The sequence below is a fragment of the Papio anubis genome, chromosome 9 (genome assembly GCF_008728515.1).
Source record: "Papio anubis isolate 15944 chromosome 9, Panubis1.0, whole genome shotgun sequence".
NCBI classification, from domain to species: Eukaryota; Metazoa; Chordata; class Mammalia; order Primates; family Cercopithecidae; genus Papio; species Papio anubis.
This window is the reverse complement of record NC_044984.1, coordinates 90,776,596-90,801,861: the sequence shown is the minus strand read 5'-3', so window position 1 is coordinate 90,801,861 and position 25,266 is coordinate 90,776,596. Positions and strand designations below refer to the sequence as shown.

The following is a 25,266-nucleotide window of genomic DNA, read 5'->3' as shown; positions in this document are numbered from 1 at the left end:
CTACATTAAAAGATTGCAGTATATAAAATATGTAAGGTAGGACATGCTGCTCAAAATGAATTAAAAATCAAGATGCTAAAAAGATTTAAAACATTTATATGGGCCAGGCGTGGTAGCTCACTCCTGTAATCCCAGCAGTTTGAGAGGCCGAGGCGGGTGGATCACAAGGTAAAGAGTTCCAGACCAGCCCGGCCAACATGTTGAAACCCTGTCTCTACTAAGAATACAAAACTTAGCTGTGCGTGGTGGTACATGCCTGTAATCCTAGCTGCTTGGGAGGGTGAGGCAGGAGAATCGCTAGAACCTGGGAGGCGGAGGTTGCAGTGAGCCAAGATCGCACCATTGCACTCCAACCTGGCGACAGAGCAAGACTGTCTCGGGGGGAAATAAAATTATAGATTTTTTGAATAAATAATAAATAAAAATAAAATAATAAATAAATATTCTTTGTCTACCCCCCTTTTTTTTTTTTTTTTTTCCGAGACGTAGTCTCAGTTGGCCCAGGCTGGAGTGGAGAGGTGCAGTTGCGTGATCTCAAGCTATTCTCGGGTCGGATCTCAGCTTCTGGAGTAGCTGGGACCACAGGTGGTGTGAGCCACCATGTCCAGCTAATTTTTGTATTTTTAGTAGAGATGGGTTTTCACCACGTTGACCAGGCTGGTCTCGAACCCCTGACCTCAGGTGATCCACGCACCTCAGTCTCCCAAGGTGCTGGGATTATAGGTGTAGGATACCGTGCCTGTGCTTGTCTACCTTTTAATAGCACAATTTTGTTTCTTTTTATGCATTTGTTAGTGTAAGTATGTTCAAGAGTACTCAAAACTTTGTGTACATGTTTGTAAACAAGGGAAAAGTACCCAAAGATAATTTCTCTTTCATTGTATTCTAGTTTCGTTACTAACTTTGGCCTTCTCAAGTCATATTTAATCCTACTATTCTTATATTTGGTGGGTAATGTTTATTATTAATATGTGTTAATATTCAATAATGTAAACAGAGTTGGTAAAAGTTGATATTAATACTTGTGAGAATTTTTTTTTTTTTTTTTTTTGAGACAGAGTCTCACTGTATTGCCCAGGCTGGAGTGCAGTGGCGCAATCTCGGCTCACTGCAACCTCTGCCTCCTGGGTTCAAGCTATTCTCCTGCCTCAGCCTCCTGAGTGGCTGAGATTATAGGCATGCACCACCACACCCAGCTAATTTTTGTTTTTAGTAGAGACGTGGTTTCCCCATGTTGGTCAGGCTGGTCTTGAACTCCTGACCTCATGATCTGCCTGCCTTGGCCTCCCGAAGTGCTGGAATTACAGGCGTGAACCACCGCGCCCAGTCTATACTTGCAAGAAATTATCACGTAACAGTATTGAAGCCCGTATCACTCCAAATTTAGACTCGCTCTTCTTTAAATTAGTTAATATGTATTTTTTAGTATTATTTAAAATAAGTATTTTTTGAAGTATAACAACTTTAGATTTTAGTATTTTGTATTATTGACTTGTAATGTTATTTCTGGTGGAAAAAGAAGCTTTTCATTGAGAATGTGTGTGTGTATGTGTTTGTGTTTGTTAAGATACAGGGTCTCACTCTGCCACCCAGGTTGATTGCAGTGGTGTGATCACTGCTTCCTGTAGCCTTGACCTCTGGGGCTCCAGTGGTCCTCCCACCTCAGCCTCCCGAGTAACTGGGACTACAGGTTCAGCGCCACTAGTCCTGGCTAAATTTTCTATTTTTAGTAGAGATGGGGTTTTACCATGTTGCCCAAGCTGTTCTTGAACTCCTGGGCTCAAGCAATCCGCCTGCCTCAGCCTCCCAAAGTGCTGGCATTACAAGTGTGAGCCACTGTGCCCAGATTTTTCACTGATTCTGAAGTAAAATTGGATTCCTTAGTCAAACTTCAGCCCTTTGAGTCTGACCTATTTTTTTTTTTTTTGGGGGGGGGGACAGAGTCTCACTTGTTGCCCAGGCTGGAGTACAATGGTGCGATCTTGGCTCACTGCAACCTCCGCCTCCTGGGTTCAAGAGATTCTGTCTGCCTCAGCCTCTCGAGTAACTGGAATTACAGGTGTCTGCCACTATGCCCTGCTAATTTTTGTAGTTTTTAGTAGAGATGGTATTTTCACTGTCTTGGCCAGGCTGGTCTTGAACTCCTGACCTCGTGATCCATCCGCCTAGGCTTCCCAAAGTGCTGGGATTAAAGGTGTGAGCCACTGCGCCCGGCCTTAAATTAGTTTTAAGAAGTAGTCCTTTATGGCTCAATTTGAGTTAATTTAATTTTGCAATTCAGGTGTGTAGTTGGTAAGTATTTTTAAAGCATTTATTATGTCTTCAGTATTGTATTAGCCATTATCTGTGTTGTAACAATATAATTTAATGCGGCCATATTGTAACATAACATAACAGCAATGTTGGTTGTCTGAGTGTTCTGTCCACGGCCTTCTTTCCAGGTTTTTGTGTTTCTGGAAATCTCATCTATATTTAGGGCTTTGTTCTTATCACCCATATGCAATAATCTCCAACTCTTTATTTCTAATCTAGACCTTTTTTTCTGAGTTGCATTCTAGCTTCCTACTCGATATTGCCTTAGTGTGCTCACTTACCTAAGCTGAACTCAAATCCCCTACTTCTATTCCCACTCTCAGTGAATGGTACCACTGTCAGCCTAGTCACATAAGCCAGAAACTTTGGCAGCTTCTTTCTTATGCTTTTCTGTTATGCTCATTTCCCCTTAGTCCAGTTAGTCACACCAAGTCCTGTTAATTTTAATTCCTAAATATCTTTTAAATTTATTTTTTCCTGTGTCACTGTCTTACGTAAGGGTTTTGGAATGTCTTGTCTGATTTACTGGCTCCAGTTTTGTCCCATTTTAATCTAACCATATTCTTTCTTTATGTTTATATATGTATCTTATCATTTCATCCTTTTTTCCGTGCTGCAATCCATTCAGCCATCCATGTCTGAAGTACCTGCCTACTCTGTACTAGACACTATGGTAGGTGCTAGGATACAAAGATGAAGAAACTGGTATGTTAATATTACAATGCTATGACACTTGTAGAGAAATTCTCATTTTTGAGCCCAAACATTGCTTCCTCCAACGTGATCTTTGTTCCATTCTGACAGAGCTATGGTGGTTCTGCTATATAGTATTTGTATATAGTGTAGTACTTAATATGTTATATTGTAATTTATTATTTTCAGGTCTCTCCCTCTTTTGGCTGGCTTTGTGCCCCAGAAAAGGCCGTGTTTTTTTCATTTCTGTATTTCTTCCCATATTATCATATTGTTAAATTGAATAAAGTGATGGAATTAGGAGAAACAACACCAAGGTGGTAAATTAAGGTCAGAGTAGGCTTAGAAGCAATCAAGAATACATTTTGATACAGTAGATAATAAAAAGCTTTTAGGTTTCGAATACTGGAACTATACAGTTTGGTGGTATTTGTGTGAGAGCAATCCAAAGCAGTTTGTAGGCCAACTTCTAGGGACAGAAACTTGGCATTATTGAGACTTTTTAATTGCATGTGAGCTGTACTAACTTGTTAGTGAAAATGGAGAGAAAAGAGGTGTGGCCTTCAAAGATTGTTGTCTTTTAGACAAAATGGAAATGTAAAATTATAATGTTAATATGTAAAGAAAATACTCATTTCTGAAGGTCTGAAAACATTAGTCAACATAGCAAGAGTAAAATTTGGTTTAACCGAAAAAAACTGGCCGGCCGCGATGGCTCACACCTGTAATCCCAGCACTTTGGGAGGTCAGGGTGGTCAGATCACTTGAGGTCAGGAGTTCAAGACCAGCCTGGGCAACATGGCGAAACCCCATCTCTACTAAAACTACAAAAATTAGCTGAGTGTGGTGGCGCATACCTGTAATCCCAGCTACTCAGGAGGCTGAGGCAGGAGAATTGCTTGAACCTGGGAGGCTGAAATTGCAGTGAGCCAAGATCTTGCCACTGCACTCCAGCCTGGTGACAGAGTGAGACTTCATCTCAAAACAAAAAAACAAAAAAACTTCTTCTATAGTAGGTGTGTTATAAGTAATAGATTTATTTTAAACGTTCGTTCGGGATTATGGCTTGGTAACATGTTGTTTGAAGTGTGACATTTCAAATGAATTTTCATAATTTGTGGGAGTCAGTGCCTTTTTAAATTCTTCAACTTTACATAGTCTTCTTAAAACACTTTTTATATTAAGCTTTTGAGATCATGGTTTATTAACCAACATTTTTCGTTTTGGTAACCGTGGGGTATTCTGTTTTGCAATAATTTTTGCCCATAAGTTGGTGAGCATGGATTTTTTTTTGTTGATCCCTCCCTTCTCCAGATATCATTTACATTTCCATTTTGCTCTGATCCTTTTTCTTCTAAGCTATAAAACGGTTGAAACATTTATTTCAGGTACAATTTTTTGGAAAAGATGTGCAACTTAGGTTTCTATTGTATAAAGTTTAGAATTGGTTATATGTTTTCAATTTTCTTTTCATAAAGACTACTTCAGTAATAACTGATAATAACCATATTACTATAAGCTCATTACTTTAACTCCTGGCTGGGCAAGGTGGCTCATGCCTGTAATCCCAGCATTTAGGGAGGCAGACTGGGGAGGAACACTTGAGCCTAGGAGTTTGAGGCCAGCCTGGGCAACATAGGGAGACCCCATGCCTACAAAAATATTTTTAAAAATTAGTTGAGCATGATGGCACATGCCTGTAGTTCAGCTACCCAGGAGGCTGAGGCAGAAGGCTCCCTTGAGTCTGATAGGTCGAAGTTGCAGTGAGCTGCGATCATGCCACTGCACTGCAGACTGGGTGACAGAGTAAGAACCTGTCTCAAAACAAAACAAAACAAGAAAACCCTCAAAACAAAAAAAAAGCTCTTGAAGGTCAGTTTCTTCTTAAAGACGAGGAAGTAACAGAACCTACTTGATAGGGTTGTGGGAATTAAATGAAATAAAGCGTGTGATATAGTTTGGATGTCCCCTCCAAATGTCATGTTGAAAAGTAATCCCCATTGTTAGAAGTGGGACTTACGCAGGCTCAGTGGCTCATGTTGGTAATCCCAGCATTTTTGGAGGCCAAGATGGGTGGGTCATCTGAGGTCAGAAGTTCGAGACCAGCTTGACCAACATGGTGAAACCCTGTCTCTACTAAAAATACAAAAATTAGTTGGGTGTGGTGGCATGCACCTGTAGTCCCAGCTACTAGGGAGACTGAGGCAAGAGGATCACTTGAACTTTGGAGGTGAAGGTTGCAGTGGCTCACGATTGTGCCTCTGCATTGCATCCTGGGCAACAGAGCGAGACTCTGTTGTTTGAGACTCTGTCTCAAAAAAAAAAAAAAAAAAAAAAAGTGGGGCCTGGTGGTGGGAGGTGTTTGGTTCATGGGGCAGATCCCTCATGAATGGCTTAGCACCATCCTCTTGGTGATGAGTGAGTTCATGTGAGATCCGGTTGTTTTAAAGTTTGTAGCTTCTTCTCTGCCCTCTCTTGTTCCTGCTCTCACCATGTGACATGCCTGCTCCCACTTGGTTTTGCACCATGAGTAAAAGCTTCCCGAGGCCTCCCCAGATGCCAAGCAGATGTTGGCATTATGCTTGTACAGCCTGCAGAACCATGAGGCAATTAAACCTCTTTTCTTTATAAATTACCCAGTCTCAGGGATTCCTTTATAGCAGTGTAAGAACAGCCCAACACAGCATGTAAAACATTGATTATTTTTGCTATGACTCTGTATAGGAACTATTGGTAGTGGTAATAAAATTGTTTAATCTATTGCTTCATGTTGAAGGAATGTCTAAATCAGTGATTCACAAGGACAGTTGAATCAGAATCATCTCTGGCTTTTTGAACTTTGCATATTTCCCAGATTTTCTTACATGCCTCTACTCCCACCAGATTTGAGCGTAACTGTAGCAGTGGGTTTGCATTATTAATGGGTATGTGTTGCATCCTTCTTGTATGTTTGGGGGTGGAGGTGTCACATATAGACATACCAGTAGACTAAGATGTGCATTCTTGTTTCTAATCTAATGACCATTAGGAATAAATAGATCATAATCTTTTGTAAGCATATCTATAAGCTTTCCTTAGGGCCAACCAAATATTTCTTTGAACCATTTTCCCTGTTCTGTTTCACTTCTTTAGGCCTGTGCTTTATCATTTACTTGACATCTTAATAGTCTAGATAGTATTTGCTTTCCTTGTTAGTGACTCTTGTATGTGACTCTAGAGTTTTTCTTGTTTTTTTATGTACAGATGAGATGTCACTATGTTGCCCAGGCTGCAACTCCTGAGCTCAAGTAATCCTCCCAACTTGGCCTCCCAAACTGCTAGGATTACAGGCGTGAGCTACCACACCTGGCTGATTGTTTTTCTTTTTCTCTTTTATTATATATTTTTTTTTTTGGAGAAAAGGTCTTACTCTGTTGCCCAGGCTAGAGCACAGCGGTGCAGTCCCGGTTCATTGCAGCCTCAACCTACTGGACTCAAGCAATCCTCCCACCTCAGATTCCTGAGCAGCTGGGACCACAGGCGCACACCACCATGCCCGGCTAATTTTTTACTTTTTTTTTTTTTTTTGTAGAGATAGGGTCTCACTATGTTGCCCAGGCTAGTCTTGAACTACTTTACACAAGTGATTCTCGAGCCTCAGCCTCCCAAAGCACTGGGATTACAGGTGTGAGCCACCATGCCCCACCTCACATTTTTCTGAAATCCAAATAGAATAACTGGTTATAAAGCTTACCCATCAAAAGAAGAAACTGACTTTGCATTTTATTCTTTGTCATAAAATCTGCCTGGATGCTTAGTATTGTATTATTGTTTACTATTATATGTTATTCCAGAGTAATGGCTTTAACCTGAACTTCAGAATCATTCTTGTTGATTAAAAGAAGAAAAAATCTAAAGGCATGCTTGTGTATATGTAATCTCAAACTCTGTTTCTGAATGAGAATCTCTGGGTTTGGGTTTTTAATGTTTCAGACAATTCTTGATGGGTCCTGGAGTTTTAGAAACACTGTTCTAGAGTTTAGCACAGTGTTAAGGGAAGGAATCACTCATACATTAAATTTAAAGTAGATTCATACTTCTAGTGGGTTGGTTGGTCCTTGGTTGCTGGATTCTGTGTGCTATTGGACCCAAAGAATGACGGCACTGCTAGGACGAAGCTCATGAGATTTTTGATGAAATGATTCATGAACCTATAACCATTTAATTGAAAAGTGGAACACAGGTCCATGGAACAGTTACAGGTGTGGATGTCACCGTCAATACACATCTCGAAGCTGTGAAAATGACCCCGAAGACAGAAAACCTGTACAGTTGGAAACACAAATTTGAGGAAGTAACGTTAAATATTTTACTCTACCAGACAGTTTACCTCTGGATACACTACTTGTGGATGTTGAACCTAAGGTAAAACCTAAGAAAAGGGAAGGTGTTTGTTACAGGAAGAGGCCAGTGCAGAAGCAGAGGTAGAGGAAGAGCACATGGCCATGGCAGAGGAAGAGGGGGTCCTAGGTGATAAAGTCTCTTAAGATTACTGTTTCAAGGTAATATATGATTTGAGATATTTTCTGTACAGGTTTTCTTCGCTTATGTCAGTTTTTATTTAAATTGTTTTTTTCTATTAAAAAATTTACCGTTATGCAGTATGTCCATGTAATATGTCAGCTTTTTTGTTGTTGTTTTGTTTTTCATTTTGAGACAGGGCCTCTTTCTGTCTCCCAGGCTGGAGTGCAGTGGCACGATCTCAGCTCACTGCAGCCTCTGCCTCATGGACTCAAGATCCTCCCACTTCAGCCTCCTGAGTAGCTGGGACTACAGGTGCTGCCGCCATGCTTGGCTAATTTTTAAAAGATTTTTGTGGAGAATAGAGATGAGGTTTCACTATATTGTGCAGGCTGGTCTCAAACTTCTGGGCTCAAGTGATCCTCCCACCTTGGCCTCCCAAAGTGCCGAGATTGCAGGCATGTGGCACTGTGCGTGGCCGGTATGTCAGTTTTTAACAAAGAAATGTGTGGAAAAATTTTTGAAGTAAAGGCAAAGTGATTAAAACTTTCTGCCTGGGTGCGGTGGCTTGTGTCTGTAATCCAGCACTTTGGGAGGCTGAGGTGGGCAGATCAGCTGAGCCCAGGAGTTTAAGACTAGCCTGGGCAACATGGCAAAATGCCATCTCTTTAAAAAGTATTTTAAAAAATTGGCCAGGTGTGGTGGCACATGACTATAGTCCTGGCTACTCCTCTGGAAGGTAAAGGCTGCAGTGAGCTGTGATTGTGCCACTGCTCCCCAGCCAGGGCGACAGAGTTAGAGACCCCATCTCAAAACAAAACAAAAACCAAAAAACCTTCCCATCGTTCCATCTGATTTTTCTCCCTTTTTTTGTTCTACTTTGAGCCTTTTAGTTTTACCAGGGGTTGGCAGTTTTCTTAATTTTATGTATAATTGTCTTTTGTTTTAATTATTTTGTTTTTTCCTTTAGTGGATGTTTTTGTCTGACTCTTGTTTCTTATCGGTGACACTGTTTCCTATCTGTATGGTCTCAGTTATTAGTTTTAGAAAATTATTTTTAAAATGCAAGAATGTATAATCATATAAAAAATGTACAATGTACATTCTCTAGCACAGTGGTTATTATCTTCACATATTATCTTGGCTTTTCTCCAGTATGTTTTTTGTTTTTATTTAAGATCCTTTTTATGTTTTTTTTTAAGGTACCAAATAATTATGGCTGTTAGTGTTTACAAAAGAGGCTTAACCATTTCATATTGTTTGATAATTATTACTTTTCAGTTTCATTATTTTGTTTTAAAAATAATTTCAACTTTTATTTGTGATTCAGGGCATACAAGTGCAGGTTCGTTAGTATATTGCGTGATGCTGAGGTTTGGGGTATGGATGATCCTGTCACTCTGGTAGTGAGCATAGTATGTGATAGGTAGTTTTTCAGCCCATGTCCACATTTGCCAACCCCTTCTAGTCATCCCCAGTGTCTATTGTTACCATCTTTTTTTGTTCTTTGAGATGGAGTCTCACTCTGTCGCCTAGGCTGGAGTGCAGTGGCATTATCTTGGCCCACTGCAACCTCCACCTCCTGGGTTCAAGCAGCTCTCCTGCCTCAGCCTCCTGAGTAGCTGGGACTACAGGTACCCACCACCATGCCCAGCTAAGTTTTGTATTTTTAGTAGAGATGGGGTTTTGCCATGTTGGCCAGGCTGGTCTTGAATTCCTGACCTTATGATCCGCCCGCCTCGGCCTCCCAAAGTTCTGGCATTATAGGTGTGAGCCACCATGCCTGGCTTTTTTTTTTTTTTTTTTTCTTTAATTCCTTGAGAAAGGGTCTTGCTCTCACCCAGGCTGGAAGGCAGCGGCATGATCATGGCTCACTGCGGCTTCGACCTTCTGGGCTCAAGTGATCTTCCCACCTCAGCCTCCCACGTAGCTGGGATCACGGGCACGTACCATCACACCTGGATAACAGTTTGATTTTTTATAGATACGGGGTCTGTGTTGCCCAGGTTGGTCTTGAACTCCTGGGCTCAAGCAGTCCTCTTGCCTCAGCCTCCCAAAGCGCTAGCATTACAGGCATTAGCCACCATGCTCAGCTGTTCCTGTCTTAGGTCCATGTGTGCTCAATGTTTAGCTCCCAAATATAAGTGAGAACATGCAGTATTGGGTTTTCTGTTCTTGCAGTAATTCACTGAGAATAATGGTCTCCAACTGCATCCATGTTGCTGCAAAGAACAAGATCTCATTCTTTTTTTATAACTATATAGTACTCCATGGTGTATATGTACCATGTTTTCTTTATCCAATTCACCATCGGTGGGCACCTAGGTTGATTCCATGTCTTTGCTATTGTGAATAGTGCTGCCATAAACCTATGAATACATGAGTCTTTTTGATAAAATTATTTGTTTTCTTTTGGGTATATACCCAGTAATGTGATTGTTGAATTGAATGGTAGTTCAGTTTTTAACTCTTTGAGAAATCTCCAGCTGCTTTCCACAGTGGCTGACTTAACTTATATCCCCACCAACAGTGTGTAAGCTTTCCCATTTCTCTGCAGCCTTGCCAGTATCTGTTGTTTTTTGCCTTTTAATAATAGCCATTCTGACTGGTGTGAGATGGTATTTTGTTGTGGTTTTCATTGCATTTATCTCATGATTAGTAATGCTGAACATTTTTTTCATGTGTTTGTTGGCTGCTTGTATGTCTTCTTTTGAGAAGTGTCTGTTCATGTCCTTTGTCTACTTCTTAATGGGGTTGTTTTTTTTCTTGTGGATTTAAGTTCCATATGGATTCTGAATATTAGTCCTTTGTTGGATGCATGGTTTGCAAATCTTTTCTCCCATTCTGAAGGCTGTCTGTATACTCTTGATAATTTCTTCTGCCATGCAGAAGGTCTTTAGTTTCATTAGGTCCCACTTGTCAATTTTTGTTTTCATTGCAGTTGTTTTTGGGGAGTTAGCCATAAATTCTTTGCCAATGCTGATGTCTGGAAGAGTGTTTCCTAGGTTTTCTTCTAGGATTTTATAGTTTAATGTCTTTAATTCATCTTGAGTTAATTTTTGTATATGACGAAAGGTAGGGGCCCACTTTCATTCTTCTGCGTATGCCTATCCAGTTATCCCAGCACCATTTATTGAATGGAGAGTCTTTTTCCCATTGTTTATTTTTGGCAACTTTGTTGAAGATCAGATGGTTGTGGTTATGCAACTTTATTTCTGGATTCTCCATTCTGTTCCGTTGGTCTGTGTGTCTGTTTTTGTATTAGTACCATGCTGTTTTGGTTACTTTAGCCCTACAGTTTAGTTTTAAGTTGGGTAGTATGATTCCTCTGGCTTTGTTCTTTCTGCTTAGGGTTGCTTTGGCTATTTGGACTCTTGTTGGTTCTGTATGAATCTTAGAAGAGTTTTTTTTGTTTGTTTGTTTGTTTTGAGACGGAGTCTTGGTCTGTCCCCCAGGCTGGCATGCAGTGGCGCAGTCTCAGCTCACTGCAAGCTCCGTCTCCTGGGTTCACACCATTCTCCTGATTCAGCCTCCTGAGTAGCTGGGACTATAGGGGTCCGCCACCACGCCCGGCTAATGTTTTGTATTGTTAGTAGAGACGAGGTTTCACCTTGTTAGCCAGGATGATCTTGATCTGCTGACCTCGTGATCTGCCCGCCTCGGCCTCCCAAAGTGCTGGGATTATAGGTGTGAGTCACCACGCCTAGCCTGTTTTTTTTTTTTTTCCTAATTTTGTGAAGAATTACGTTGATAGTTTGATAGGAATAGCATTGAATCTGTATGTTGCTTTTGGCAGTATGGATATTTTAATGATATTGATTCTTCTAATTAATGAGCATGGAATGTTTTTACGTTTGTGTCATCACTGATTTCTTTCAGCAGCGTTTTGTAGTTATTCTAGAGATCTTTCACCTCCTTGGTTAGATGTAATACTAGGCACTTCTTTTTTTGGGGGGCTTTTGTAAATAATATTGTGTTTTTAATTTGGCTCTCAGCTAGAATGTTGTTGTATAGAAATGCTACTGATTTTTATTCATTGATTTTGTATCCTGAACCTTTACTGAAGTCGTTTCCAGTTCTAGGAGCCTTTTGGTAGAGTCTTAGAGTCTTTAAGGGTTTTCTAGATACATAATTGCATCTGCAGAGAGAGAGTTTGATTTCTTCTTTCTCTGTTGAGATGCCTTTGATTTTTTTTTTTTTTTCTTGCTTGATTGCTCTGGCTAGGACTTTCAAGTACTATGTTGAATAGGAGTGGTGAGAGTGGGCATCTTTTTTTCTTGTTCCAGTTCTCAAGGGAATTGTTCCAACTTTTGCCCATTCATGAAGAGATGCTGGGTTCTATCGAAAGCTTTTTCTGTGTCTCTTGAGAAGATATGTTTTTTGTTTTTAATTCTGTTTATGTGGTGAATCACATTTATTGTTTTCACAAGTTGAAGCAACCTTGCACCTCAGGAACAAAGCTTACTTAATTGTGGTGAATTAACATTTTGATGTGCTGCTGGATTCCATTTGCTAGTATTTTGAGGGTTTTTGTTCCTATGTTCATCAGGGATATTGTTCTGATGTTTTCTTTTTTCATTGTATCTCTGCCAGATTTTGGTATCAGGCTGATGCTGGCTCCCTAGAATGAGTTAGGGAGGAAGCCCTCCTTGATTTTTTGGAATAGTTTCAGTAGGATTGGTACCAATTTTTCTTTGTACGTCTGGTAGAATTCGGCTGTGAATCCATCTGGTCCCAGACTTTTTTTGGTTGGTAGGATTTTTTTTTTTTAATTACTGATTCAGTTTTGGAACTTGTTATTTGTCTGTTCAGGTTTTCACTTCCTTCCTGGTTTAATCTTGGGAGGTTGTGTGTTTCCAGGAATTTATCCTTTTCCTCTAGATTTTCTAATTTGCGTGCACAGAGGTGTTGATAGTAGGCTGAATATCTTTTGTATTTCTGTTTTCACTATTTTAAATTGGTGCTGTGACAGACTTGAACATGTGATAGCCCTTTCCCACCCACCCCCACCATTTTGCATTTCCTTAGGGTAGATAGATATCTAGAAGTGGAATTCCCAAATCAAAGTCTGTGAACCTTTTTCTTTTTTCGCTCTGTCACCCAGGCTGGAGTGCAGTGGCCGGATCTCAGCTCACTGCAAGCTCCGCCTCCCGGGTTCCCGCCATTCTCCTGCCTCAGCCTCCCGAGTAGCTGGGACTACAGGCGCCCGCCACCTCGCCCGGCTAGTTTTTTGTATTTTTTAGTAGAGACGGGGTTTCATTGTGTTAGCCAGGATGGTCTCGATCTCCTGACCTCGTGATCCGCCCGTCTCGGCCTCCCAAAGTGCTGGGATTACAGGCTTGAGCCACCGCGCCCGGCCATCTGTGAACCTTTTTCTGATATTCTCTGTTGTATCAGTACCACGAGTAATGTGCCACATCTGTTTTTAGTGATATGATTATCTAAAATGTTTACTTTTGATCATTGGTTTTAGAAAAATATATTTGAATTTCTTTGATTTCTGGGATGTTGGTCCTCCTCCCACCCCCATTATCCCCACAAATTGCTAAGGAGGAGACTTTGACTGCTCCCTGAATCCTGGCATCTTTTTAAGATTTTTTCTGATATTTGGTTTCTATCAAATTATTATATATAAATAAAAAAAACTAGATGACTTGGTGATCCATCTCTTTTTGTATTCATTCCAGCTTATTTTAATTGTCAATGCTTTGTAATGTATTTTAATATCTGGTATGGCAAAACACTTAATTTTTTCTTCTAATGATTTTGATATTCTTATATATATATATATTTTTTAATTCTACTTTAGTAAATGGCAGGCAAAAAAAATGTAGACCTGCAGGCGGTAGTAAAGTTTATGGGAGGAAAATTGCAGGTGGTACTTTCAGCTCCCTGAAAGTCTCTATTGTTTTCTTCAAAACTGGTCTCCCTGCTATAAAATTTGAACTGGAGGCATGTCAGCTTATCTATAAGAGTTGCATCAGGAATTGAAATAGACTTCCTGTTACCCGTTGTCTAAGTTGTACCCTGTAAAGAGTATCTTTTTTTTTTGTAGGAAAAAATGGTTTTGTACATGGGATGAAACAATATAAACTCAAAACTTACAGGGTTAAACTTAAAACTTATAAGGGTTAGTTCTGTCACTCATCTCTTTAAAAAGTTTAAACTAATATCCAGTCAAAACCAACAAGGTATCGCCCTTGAAGTGTTATCTGTATGGATTTCCAAGGAGACCATAGGACTGTATACTGTCTTGGAATGTCCTCAGGAGGCTTAGAGAGCATCTTGATAAAAGGTTAGGTGGCTTATGATAGAGTGTATTAGTTTATTTGTGTTATTACCAAAGGTGAACTTATGGTTAAAGATGAATTTAGGATTATCATGAAGAGGAGAGAGTAACATTTAGCTGAGGGTATTAAGTAGATGTCTCAGATGAAGTGATGCTGAAGGTAATTAGCTTTACAAATAGATGAGAGAAGAGAACCACTTCCTAGGTAGGATGAAAGAACATGTAAAAAAGGAATATGAAAAAAAATTTGTGTTTCTTTAAAAATGTTGTTCTCTACCAGCCTAATGAGTATTTCCATATGATAGAAATAAAGAGATAAAGGTTGCTCATAGAGGTAGTGGCGGGAAATGAGGTCAAAGAGGGAGATATTCCAGTAAGGAGGCTGTTGAACACTTTTTAGGCATAATATCATTTTTTTTCTACAGCGAAGCCATTGGGAAAGTTGTGTACAATTGCAAATGAACTTTTGCAAGTTAAATGGACAATCTTTTGTGATGTTGGTGCTTCAGAAGCACTGTCAAAGGGTTGCTTTCCAGTATTGAAAATACTAAAAAATGGCTGGGCACAGTGGCTCATGCCTATAATCCCAGCACTTTAGGAGGCTGAGGCAGATAGATCACGAGGTCAGGAGTTCAAGACCAACCTGGCCAAGATGACGAAACCCCGTCTCTACTAAAAATACAAAAATTAGCCGGATGTGGTGGTGGGCGCCTGGGCATCTGTAATCCCAGCTGCTTGGGAGGCTGAGGCAGAGAATTGTTTGAACCCGAGAGGCGGAGGTTGCAGTGAGCTGAGATTGCACCACTGCACTCCAGCCTAGGCGACAGGGCGAGACTCCGTCTCAAAAAAAAAAAAAAAAATGCTAAAAAGAGCTACTTGTGCCTTTTTTGGGTAATTTTTTGGTTTACCTCAGAGACATGAGAATTATTAGTGCTATCATGACTCACTGCAGCCTCAACCTCCTGGGTTAAGTGATCCTCCCTCCTCAGCCTCCGTCGTAGCTGGGATTACAGGTGCATGCCACCATGCACAGCTAATTTTTTGTAGAGATGGGGTCTCACTGTGTTGCCCAGGCTGGTTTCAAACTCCTTGGCTCAAGCGATCCTCCTGCCTCAGCCTTTCAAAGTGTTGGGATTAAAGATGTTAGCCACGGCACCTAGGGAGAATTGTTTTACTGTCTCTTAGGAACATTTGGAAATGTGTGTTTAATTTAGAAACTGTGATTTTTGTCTTCCGATGAGGAAATGTTTCTGTATGTTAGAAATTGGTTTCACCGTTTTGTTTGGGGAAATAAGAGATATAAATAGTAGATTTACAGCTGGACACAGTGGCTGATAGCTGTAATTCCTGCAATTTGGGAAGCCAAGGTGAAAGGGTTGCTTGAGCCCAGGAATTTGAGACCAGCCTGGGCAACATAGTGAGATCCCCATCTCTACAAGAAGTGTTTAAAAAATTAGCCAGGCATAGTAATGTGCGCCTGCAGTCCTAGTTACTCAAGAGGCTAAACCTGTGGAAGGATTGCTTAATCCGAGGAATTTGAGGTTGCAGTGAGTTATGATGGCACTGCACTCCAGCCTGGGGGACAGACTTGAGACCCTGTCTCAAAAAAAAAAAAAAAAAATTAGGTTTACAAAATGTAGAAATGATAGATGCTTTTATTTAGCTATAAATATCAGCATATCTTATAATCAAGAATATAAACATTAATTGTGTTTCTGTAAGTTATTTTTGCATTTCTTTAGCCTTTATCTCCCTGCTAATGTAGGTGATCATAAATCACTTTCCATTTAACAGTAATTCAGTAAACTTACATACAGGTTCTGGTCATACGTTAATTTTAGCAGCTGTACTGCATTTCAGCACTTTAAATTCAACTGAGTTTGACTTGAAATACTTTCGTTTTACTAAACTTAGATTTTTTTTTGGTACATAATTGTCCCTAGGTTCGAGCTACTTTGTCTCATAGTATGTATTCATGCTTCAGAAATTAATATCTTTTTCTTTCTTAGTATTTGAACCCTTCAGATTCTTCCACTATTGTAACCGTTTTAAGTTCTTTTTAAAATTAAACTTATTTTTGGGGATAGATAAAACTCAAGTATATAGAAAGATGTACACAAAGTCTTATTTCCTCCTTTGCTTGCTACTTTGTTTTCCTCCCATACTTTTTGGTATCCTGTTTATCCTTCCAGTGTTTGCCTTTTGTAGTTACAAACAAACGTATATTTTATTCTGGAGGTCTTTCCATATCTAGATAAAGATCTTTATTTTTAATAGCTGCATAGTGAATGTACCATAGTTTCGTCACTCAGTCCTTTGTGGCTATTTGGGTTGTTTCCTGTTTTTTGCTGTTATAGTGCCAAATGAATAACAATATACATGTAACATTTTCTATTTGAACAAGCCATTGTAGAGCTTTAGGTCACCTATTTTCTTCCTCTGTCAGCTGAGAGAACCTAGAAGCAACAATAATCCCGGTAGCAATGAGCACACCTGGTGCCCAGATCTTGGTTTCTAACACCATTCTCTAGTAAAAGGAACCAGGCCTCTGTGGAGAAATGGCTGATTCTAGGACTGGGGCAGGCAATAAAACTGTAAGATTAACCTGGAGTATCTTGTAATGCTGGAAAGGAAGGAACTATTCAAACAAAAACAGTGAATGAGTTATGTCAAAGGGACACAGCCAACTGAAAGAGTTCCCAGTAGCCTATACTGGAATAATTTGAGCAACAAAAAAGTAATATTGAATTATAACCCACAGTATAAAATAATATCCATGAGTTCATGCTGATAGAAATAAATCATTTACTAAATAAATAAATGGGGAAGAATAGACAAATCTGTGCAGAATTAGATACACAGCCCTCAAGGAAGTATAATACAACTCGCCACTTTTCAAGTGTGAGCTACATGAGGTGACTTCTTGCCAGTGAGTACCATAGTAATGTAAGATCTTACCAGCAGAAACTGAGTGTGTGGTCTAAGGGAACTCTGTTTACGATTTTTCTGTAAATCTAAAATGATACTAAAAGTTCACTTTTAAAAAACTGCTTCTGTAATTCTGCTAGATACTGCCAAATTGCCATTTTGTACTACCACCTAAATGTGCAACAGGCCTGTTTCCCATAACCTCAGCAACTGAATGTGCTGTCAGACTTTTTGAATTTTGCATTTGATAGACGAGAAGTGGTGTAACTCAGGTTATTGTATTTTTCTCATTATCAATGACATTGGACATTTTTTCATCTGTTCAAGGGGCATTTTACGTTTTTTCCCTTCTTTGAACTCTGATGTCCTTTATATTTTTCTCTTAGGTCATTGGTCTGTTTTCAGGAATTTTCTGTTGGGAGATTAGCCCTTTACTTGTGATGTGGGTTGCAAATATGTATATTTTAGGTTATGATGTTTTTTCATGCATAACTTTCGACTTTTATATGGTAAAGTAATTTTTTCTTTTATGGTTTTGGATTTTGAAATATATTTAGAAAAGTCTTCACCACTCCAGGGTTATAAAGAAGTTCATCCACGTTTTCTTCTAATACTTGTGGTTGTGTTTTTCACATATGGATTTTAAAATTTGGATCCTTCAATTCCTCTCAATCTTTGAGGCATTTTAAATACTTACCCCTTGCTTTCTAGTTACACCTGCATCAGCATGATTGTGGCCATATAGGTGATTTAAATGACTTACAGTAAAAGAATACTTAGGCATTTACTCTTGGTAAGAAGTCTTAACTTTCTGATTACTGATAAGTGATTATTATAGTAAATGGAAACTCCTTTAGAGTTTCTTTTCACTGTTAAATTGTATATTTCATAGTACTTTTTCTACTCATTTATCAGTATTGTGGATTATTCATGTATCAATTGGTTTTATCCTTATCCTGTTTCTCATAGGATTCCTTTTTAGATTATTAAGCCTCTCTGTGATCTGTTTCTCATCTTCCTTAGAACTCCTACTGGTTTTATGGTCCTCTGATTACTAAACTCTATTTTATAATCTTCAAAAGTTTAATTAGTAGGCCAGTTTACTGTTGTAACTCATTAAGAAACTGGCCAATAGTGTTAGTGGATACTACCTAATAAAGGGTGATGATTTATCTTAGTCTTTTATAACAGTATTAATATTTTCACCACATTGCTTGTGATGAGACTAGTGTCACTGAACTGAGCTTTTAATAGACATTTGGGAAGCTGTCTGGTAGTACTGTGGAATGTTGGCTCCCGGAAAATACCACCAAAAATTATCTGTTGAGTATATTGCTTATAAGCATTTGTAGGGGGCCATGCGGGTGTTGATAAGAATGGCAAACCAGAAAGGAACATCAAAGTTGGGGTGTTTATTATTGAGGGTTTGGAGTCTGGTTTAAGTATTTTAATGCAAAACTTTATTAGAATTAGATGAGGATCATGATATAATAGTTTAAGATTGGACAGACATACCAAGGCAAGAGTTTTGAGGTAAGCTTTTTCAGTGTCTTAGAAAGTGAACAATCATTTGCTGCTATTTATTGAAAAATTGAATAGTCTGATGTTGGTTTATGTGGGTTTTTCGGGAAGTTCCTGAAATGAACAATGAAGTTTTTTGTAACTCTTATCTGCCTGAGCAAGAGTTTCCTGGAATAGCAAAGTCATGTTGTTGAAGACAGTTGTATAGTGATAGTTAATATAGATTGTAAACTCAGTGTAGACAGTTTCAGTTCTCAGTGTCCATTTAGAACCACAAGAAACTTGAACATGTATTTATAAAAAGTCTGATTCTTAGGCTAGTTTGCAAAGACAGTACATTCTCTTGGTTAATAGTTTGACTTTCAATTTTTTCTTCTGAGGAGTGAGGTCTGACTTTAACAATTCAGTGTCAGACATGCCCAAGTAGGCAGTTGGATAGGTGAGTCTGAAGCTTCATAAAGAGGTCAGGATCACTGTAATACCAGCAATTTGGGAGGCCAAGGCAGGTGGATCACCTGAGGTCAGGAGCTCGAGACCAGCCAGGCCAACATGGTGACACCCCATCTCTACTAAAAATACAAAAAATTAGCCAGGCGTTGTGGTGGGTGCCTGTAATCCCAGCTACTCAGGAGGCTGAGACAGGAGAATCACTTGAACCCAGGATGCAGAGGTTGTGGTGAGCCGAGATCGTGCCATTGCACTCCAGCCTAGGCAACAAGAGCAAAACTCTGTCTCAAAAAAAAAAAAAAAAAAAGGTTAGGATCAGAGATGGAAATTTGGGAGTTACTGCGTATAGATGTTGTCCACCCAGAATGAGCCTGCCTAAGGAGGAAACATAGAAGAAAAATGCTTGTGCCAGGACTTAGGCCACACTGGTGTGTGTATGTGTGGCTGAGGGTGGGGTAAAAGGGTGGAATAAATTTACAAAGGGGTGGCCAGAGAGGTTGGAAGAAAACCAGGATATTGTTATAGAGAAGCCAAGGAAAATGTTTTCAGGATGATGAAGGACTGGTCAAACTCCTATAATTATAGGCAGAAGCAGTGAAGATAACTGGTGTAGGTTAGTTGAGGAAATTTCTACCTGAAAGCTCTATGTTTAACTCATTTTTGTGTGTATATGTATACACACAGGCACACAGTATGGGTTAGGGAAAGGGTCATGATATAATTGTGGATATTGGAGCTGGTTTGAAGTATACATAGGGAAGAGTGGGAGACCAAACAACAGAGAAATAGAGTAAGATTATTGGCCAGTGTTGAGGCCCATTTGGGTTCGCTGATCAGACTGCTCTGTTGTGTGACTGACTATTCAGCAGTGCTGAGATGAGCTGGTGCTGATGTGGAGAAAGTCTTAGGTGGATTAGGATTGGGATGGACTAGGATATATTTGTGCATTACAGTAGACCCAAGTATATGTACCTTTCTACCTTTGGAGTGGCTGTAGCGCTGTGTTGCTTCATTTATTTCTGATGGGCTCTCCTGATGACCTCACTTGTTTGAAAGCTTACTGCTTGACTGGTATTCAGCCCATCTGAACTTATTTTACTTCAGTTGAGAAGTAAATTAGTTCCCCCCTTTTCCTGGTTTCCACAGAGTCGTGAGATCTCCGGTGTTGCTTCTTAGGAAGAAGGGGCATTTGACTAAATTTATAAAGGAAGTATAAGAATTTGCCAAGAGGTCAGAGAATGGGATGAAGGGGAAGGGGTTAATTGTTCCTGGTAGAGGGATATGCTTGTACAAAGTTAAGAGGTCTGAGCAAAGCACCTTAAGGGAATAGAAGCTACAAATAATTTCTTTGGGGCAATGAAGCGCTTACTCACTGTGTATCTCTGGAGATGGAGGTGAAAAGTAGTGGGGTCAGAACACAAAGTTCTTGTAAGCCTAGGTGAAGAATGACCTGTTGGCCCCAGAGATTTTTACTTAACAGTTTTTCTATGCATGTGCAAAATAAAGGCTGTTCACAGAGCTATTCAGTTCATGACATTCTTCATGTAAGAATTGTCTAGTGGGAAAATCTGTTTGCAGATTAGTTATCTGAATTTGATAATATTTTCTTAGAAATAATAATTTTACCAATTTGGCTGCCATGTTACTCCATAAAAGTTACTTAATTTCTCATTTTGGCTGTGATTGGGGAAAAGGTTAGTGATACATAGCTTGCAGTTTTAAATTGGATGTTCATAATTTGGGAGTATACAGTGACAAAAATAGTATATGTTAAATGCTTACTGTGTGTTAGGTACAATACATGCATTCTGATTTAGATCTCACATCCTTTTGAAGTAATTGTTTTTTGTTGTTGTTTTTTGTTGTTTGAGATGGAGTCTCGCTCTGTCGCCCAGGCTGGAGTGCAATGGCGGGATCTTGGCTCACTGCCACTTCCGCCTCTCGGATTCAAGCGATTCTCCTGCCCCAGCCTCCTGAGTAGCTGGGACTACAGGCATGCACCATCACACCTGGCTAATTTTTGTATTTTTAGTAGAGACAGGGTTTCACCATATTGGTCAGGCTGGTCTTGATCTCCTGACCTTGTGATCTGTCCGCCTTGGCCTCCCAAAGTGATGGGATTACAGGCATGTGTCACTGTGCCCAGCCATTGAGGTAATTGTTAATTCCTTTCTCTCTCTCTCTCTTTTTTTTTTTTTTTTTGAGATGGAATTTTGCTCTTGTCACCTAGACTGGAGTAGAATGGTGCAATCTTGGCTCACTGCAACCTCCGCCTCCCAGGTTCAAAGAGATTCTCCTGCCTCAGCCTCCCTAGTAGCTGCAATTACAGGTGCCCGCCACCATGCCCGGCTAATTTTTTGTATTTTTGGTAGAGACAGGATTTCGCCATGTTGGCCAGGCTGGTATCCAACTCCTGGCCTCAGGTGATCTGCCTGCCTAGGCCTCCCAAAGTGCTGGGAATACAGGCACTTTGGGAGCCACCGCACCTGGCTTTGTTAGTTACTTTCTCTGAAGAGGAGACTAATGCAGTTTTCTCAGTGTCATACTTCTCACTCTCTTCAGTGTTCAAATGAAGGAATCAGGATTTAAACCTAGGTTAGGCTTACCCTAGAACTTACTCTCATTTTCTCTTAAAGAAAGAGAACTTCCTATGTGCTATATAAACCCTTTTTCACTAGTGCCAAAGTTGTGTGTACCATAATTAACATTTCACTGTAGGTGTTAATTAAATGTAGGGATGTGTTAACCTCTAAGCTTTTGAGAAGACTGAACAGATAGTAAGCAATAATGAAGCAAAGAGAGAATCTAGGCTCATATAGCCAATCTTTGGTAAACTAGAATCCATTTAATTCACCTAATGGAAAATTCAGATAGCCCAAACAGTAGCCTGTTTGTCAGAATTCTGGTTAATTCAAATATTACTGTTTTTAAATGTTTTTCTATATCCTCATAGGAAATCTTTCAACATGGTTTAAAGACTGTCGTTTGTAATGTATATGCATGTTTTACTCTCTTTTTCTTCACTTTGTGTTAATACTTTATTTTTTTCTATTTATAATATACTGAGGTTTCCTAAATAAGTCAAATTAGAAGAATAGTTCTACAAATAAAAATGAAAACCTCTGAAAAAAAGTTGTGGCTGTGGAGTTTTTTTCAGTTGGTTATTCAGGTATACCTTTTCTTACTGTTTTGGTGAAAATCTACAACTTGGCCTTTACCTTAGATCTTATACAGATGGTAGAGTATGCTTGGAAATTGGTTCATTGTTATGCTGCCTTCCTGTTAGGATTGGTATGTGAGCAATTTCTAATTTTCCACTTAGCAAGTAATGTGAAGGAGGATTAGAGTGCCTCCTACCCGTCACCAAATCACAAAAAAGCTTTTCCGAAGATAATGGTAGTTTTATAGTTTTGAGATCAGTTGATTTGGCCCTAGGAAGACTCTATTTTGAGGTCTTTTTTCAGTATCTTTGAAATTAACTGGCCATATAAGGGAGAGATTTTTTTTCCTTCACAGCTCTTCTTCCCCCAAAGAAAACCTTTACCAGAAGATTGAAGAATGCTGGCATTTTTAATATGTTGCCAAGTCTTCTACTGTTGCCAAGGAAAGTTGGCCACTACTTAGTGGAATTTGTCTTATAAAGGCTTTAGTAGTGTTAGTTTTTAAAAAAATATTATAAATATTATTGTCATAGATTACAGAATGACAAAATAGCATTTGTCCAGTTCAGATGCCTCTTGGAGAGAAAGACTAGAAAGTTCACACACACACACACACACACACACTCTCTCTCTCTCTCTCTCTCTCTGTGTCTCTCTCTCTTTCTCCTTCCCCCGTCTTTTTAACACGATAAGCAAATCATATTTACCTTGTGCCAAGTATGCTAATAACATTCTTAATGAAACCTACATGAATATTTAGAAAGTAGGTGATTTTATGAGATTTGCAGTTTAAAAACATAAAAGGCGATACATAATACTATTTGGTCATGACTGAAAAATATGTCATGTGATAATTCAGTTATTTTTGAAGGGAAATGAAATTTCATTTTTTTAATTATTATTGAGACGGAATTTTGCTCTTGTTGCCCAGGCTGGAGTGCAATGGCCTGATCTCGGCTTACCACAATCTCCGCCTCCTGGGTTCAAGCGATTCTGCTGCCTCAGCCTCCTGAATAGCTGGGATTATAATGTTGGTCAGGCTGTCCTCGAACTCCCAACCTCAGGTGATCCGCCCACCTCAGCCTCCCAAAGTGTTGCGATTACAGGCTTGAGCCACTGTGCCCAGCCGAAATTTCATTTTTAACAGTAGCTGTCAAATGTGGCCTTTTAAATATTTAAATATATATTTAATTCTTCCTGTTAAAATTTTGAGGCCCCTTAAAATGCTGTTTTAATTTTTTATTGTTGGAGTTAGGAGGTGGTTAAAGGGTGAATAATTAGCTGGGCTTCACAGGATATCTTTATGTCAGTGGGTCATCATATGTCACCGTGTGAAGTCTGATCTTTTCAGCAGTTCATTTTGCGATAATCTGGTATTGTAGAATCTCTTATGCTAATTAGAGGATAAAGTATAAATGTTAACTTAGAAGTACATAATGAGAAATAATCTGGCTTGATATAACAATGTTTTAAGGGGGGGATGTGAGTGATGCAGTGGGGGCAGGAAGGGACATAAAGATTTTTAAAAAAATGTTTCTTTCCTTAAGAAGTTTATGATACGATGAAACCCAGGAAGTTTTTATTTACATAGCCAACTTGATCCTGGTAAGTAAATCAATTTAGAAGACCTGATTTCAGATCTGAGGGTTGGTTGAGAATAGCTTTAGGGTAGTGAGTTTTCAACCTTTTTGGTCTCAGGACCTCTTTATACTCTTAAATGTTACTGAAACAGAATATGAAAACAGAACTTTTAGGTTACAAACAATTGTAATTTACTTAAAAATAACAAATATTACGAAGTTAACAAATCTTAAAATTAACAAATCTTAAAAAACTGTTTTCAAAAATATGAGAATAGCATTGTTTTACATATTTGCAAGTCTCTTTAATGTCTAGCTGAATAGAAAACAGCTGGATTCACACATCTGCTTTTGCCTTTTAGTTTATTACAATATTCAGTGTGGTCTCTGGAAAACTCCATTGTACACTCGTGTGAGAGAAGTGTAAAAAGGCAAATAACTTAATATTTTACAAAAATAGTTTTTACTTCAGGATGCTCCCATAAAGGTTCCCCAGACCCCACATACTTGGAGAATCTCTGCTTTAGAGCAAAATCAAGTGGGTTGCCTATCCTACCTTTGATCTTACTCTGAATTGGATATTCTTACAGGCTGTTTCTCAAGCTGTAGTAACTCATTAAATTCCGTTTCTGGAATCTACTCACAGGTAACTTCTGTGACTAGTTGGAGCCATAGGCTTTGTTGGAAATGGCAAGGCTTGCTAGCTGTGTCATTTCAGGTAAATGTATTCACATTTTGGAATGTTTTCTCTTTTGTAAAATGGGTTGGGTAATACCAATTCATAAGACTTTGGTGTGAATCAAATAAAAAATTAAAGCAATATGCAATTGCTAATCAAATCTTGCTGTTAGTAGGAGTTGGAAGAAAACATTGCCTGACATACATTCCAATTTTCTCATGTACATTTTGATTAAATTTGCAGAATATCCTGAACTCTTGATAAGATTTGTGTCTTCCTTATTTATAAGTTACTCTGCAGGGACTTATTTTTAAAATGCCCTCCGTTTTGTCCTTCTGTCCAGCTCTTACACTCGGGGCTTCTTAGAGCCAGTTCCTTCACAAATAAATGGGAATTTTAAAACAAAAACAGCAAAATATCCTTCTCTAGGGTGTTCATAGTCTTGTGATTAAAGAAACAATTAAGGAGTTGTTATATAAAAGATACATAGGAGGGCTGTGTGTGTGGTGTGGGGAGTACCAGTTCTGTCTAGACAGATGTACAGTAAGGAAAGGAAGGATTAGATCATATGTTCTCAACTGCTGATTTTTTTTTTCTTTTTTTGAGACGGAGTCTCGCTCTGTTGCCCAGGGTGGAGTATAGTGGCACGATCTTGGCTCACTGTAAGCTCCGCCTCCCAGGTTCATGCCATTCTCCTGCCTCAGCCTCCCGAGTAGCTGGGACTACAGGTGCCTGCCACCATGCCCGGCTAATTGTTTTTGTATTTTTAGTAGAGACGGGGTTTCACCATGTTAGCAAGAGGATGGTCTCGATCTGCTGACCTTATGATCTGCCTGCCTGTGCCTCCCAAAGTGCTGGGATTACAGGCGTGAGCCACTGCACCCGGCCCAACTGCTGGCTTTTTTTTTTTTTTTTTTTTTTTGTTTGAGACGGAGTCTCGCTCTGTCGCCCAGGCTGGAGTGCGGTGGCCGGATCTCGGCTCACTGCAAGCTCCGCCTCCCGGGTTCACGCCATTCTCCGGCCTCAGCCTTCTGAGTAGCTGGGACTACAGGCGCCCGCCACCTCGCCCGCCTAGTTTTTTGTATTTCTTAGTAGAGACGGGGTTTCACCGTGTTAGCCAGGATGGTCTCGATCTCCTGACCTCGTGATCCACCC

The 25,266-nt window shown here is 39.5% G+C and overlaps 1 protein-coding gene and 1 pseudogene across 3 annotated transcripts in view; both read left to right on the top strand.

The window, feature by feature from the left end:
- Nucleotides 1-25,266, top strand: part of CDK17 (cyclin dependent kinase 17) — a 112,223-nt gene that overhangs the window by 5,222 nt on the left and 81,735 nt on the right. The window lies entirely within an intron of this gene.
- LOC108581199 lies at nucleotides 2,948-7,764 on the top strand (annotated as a pseudogene).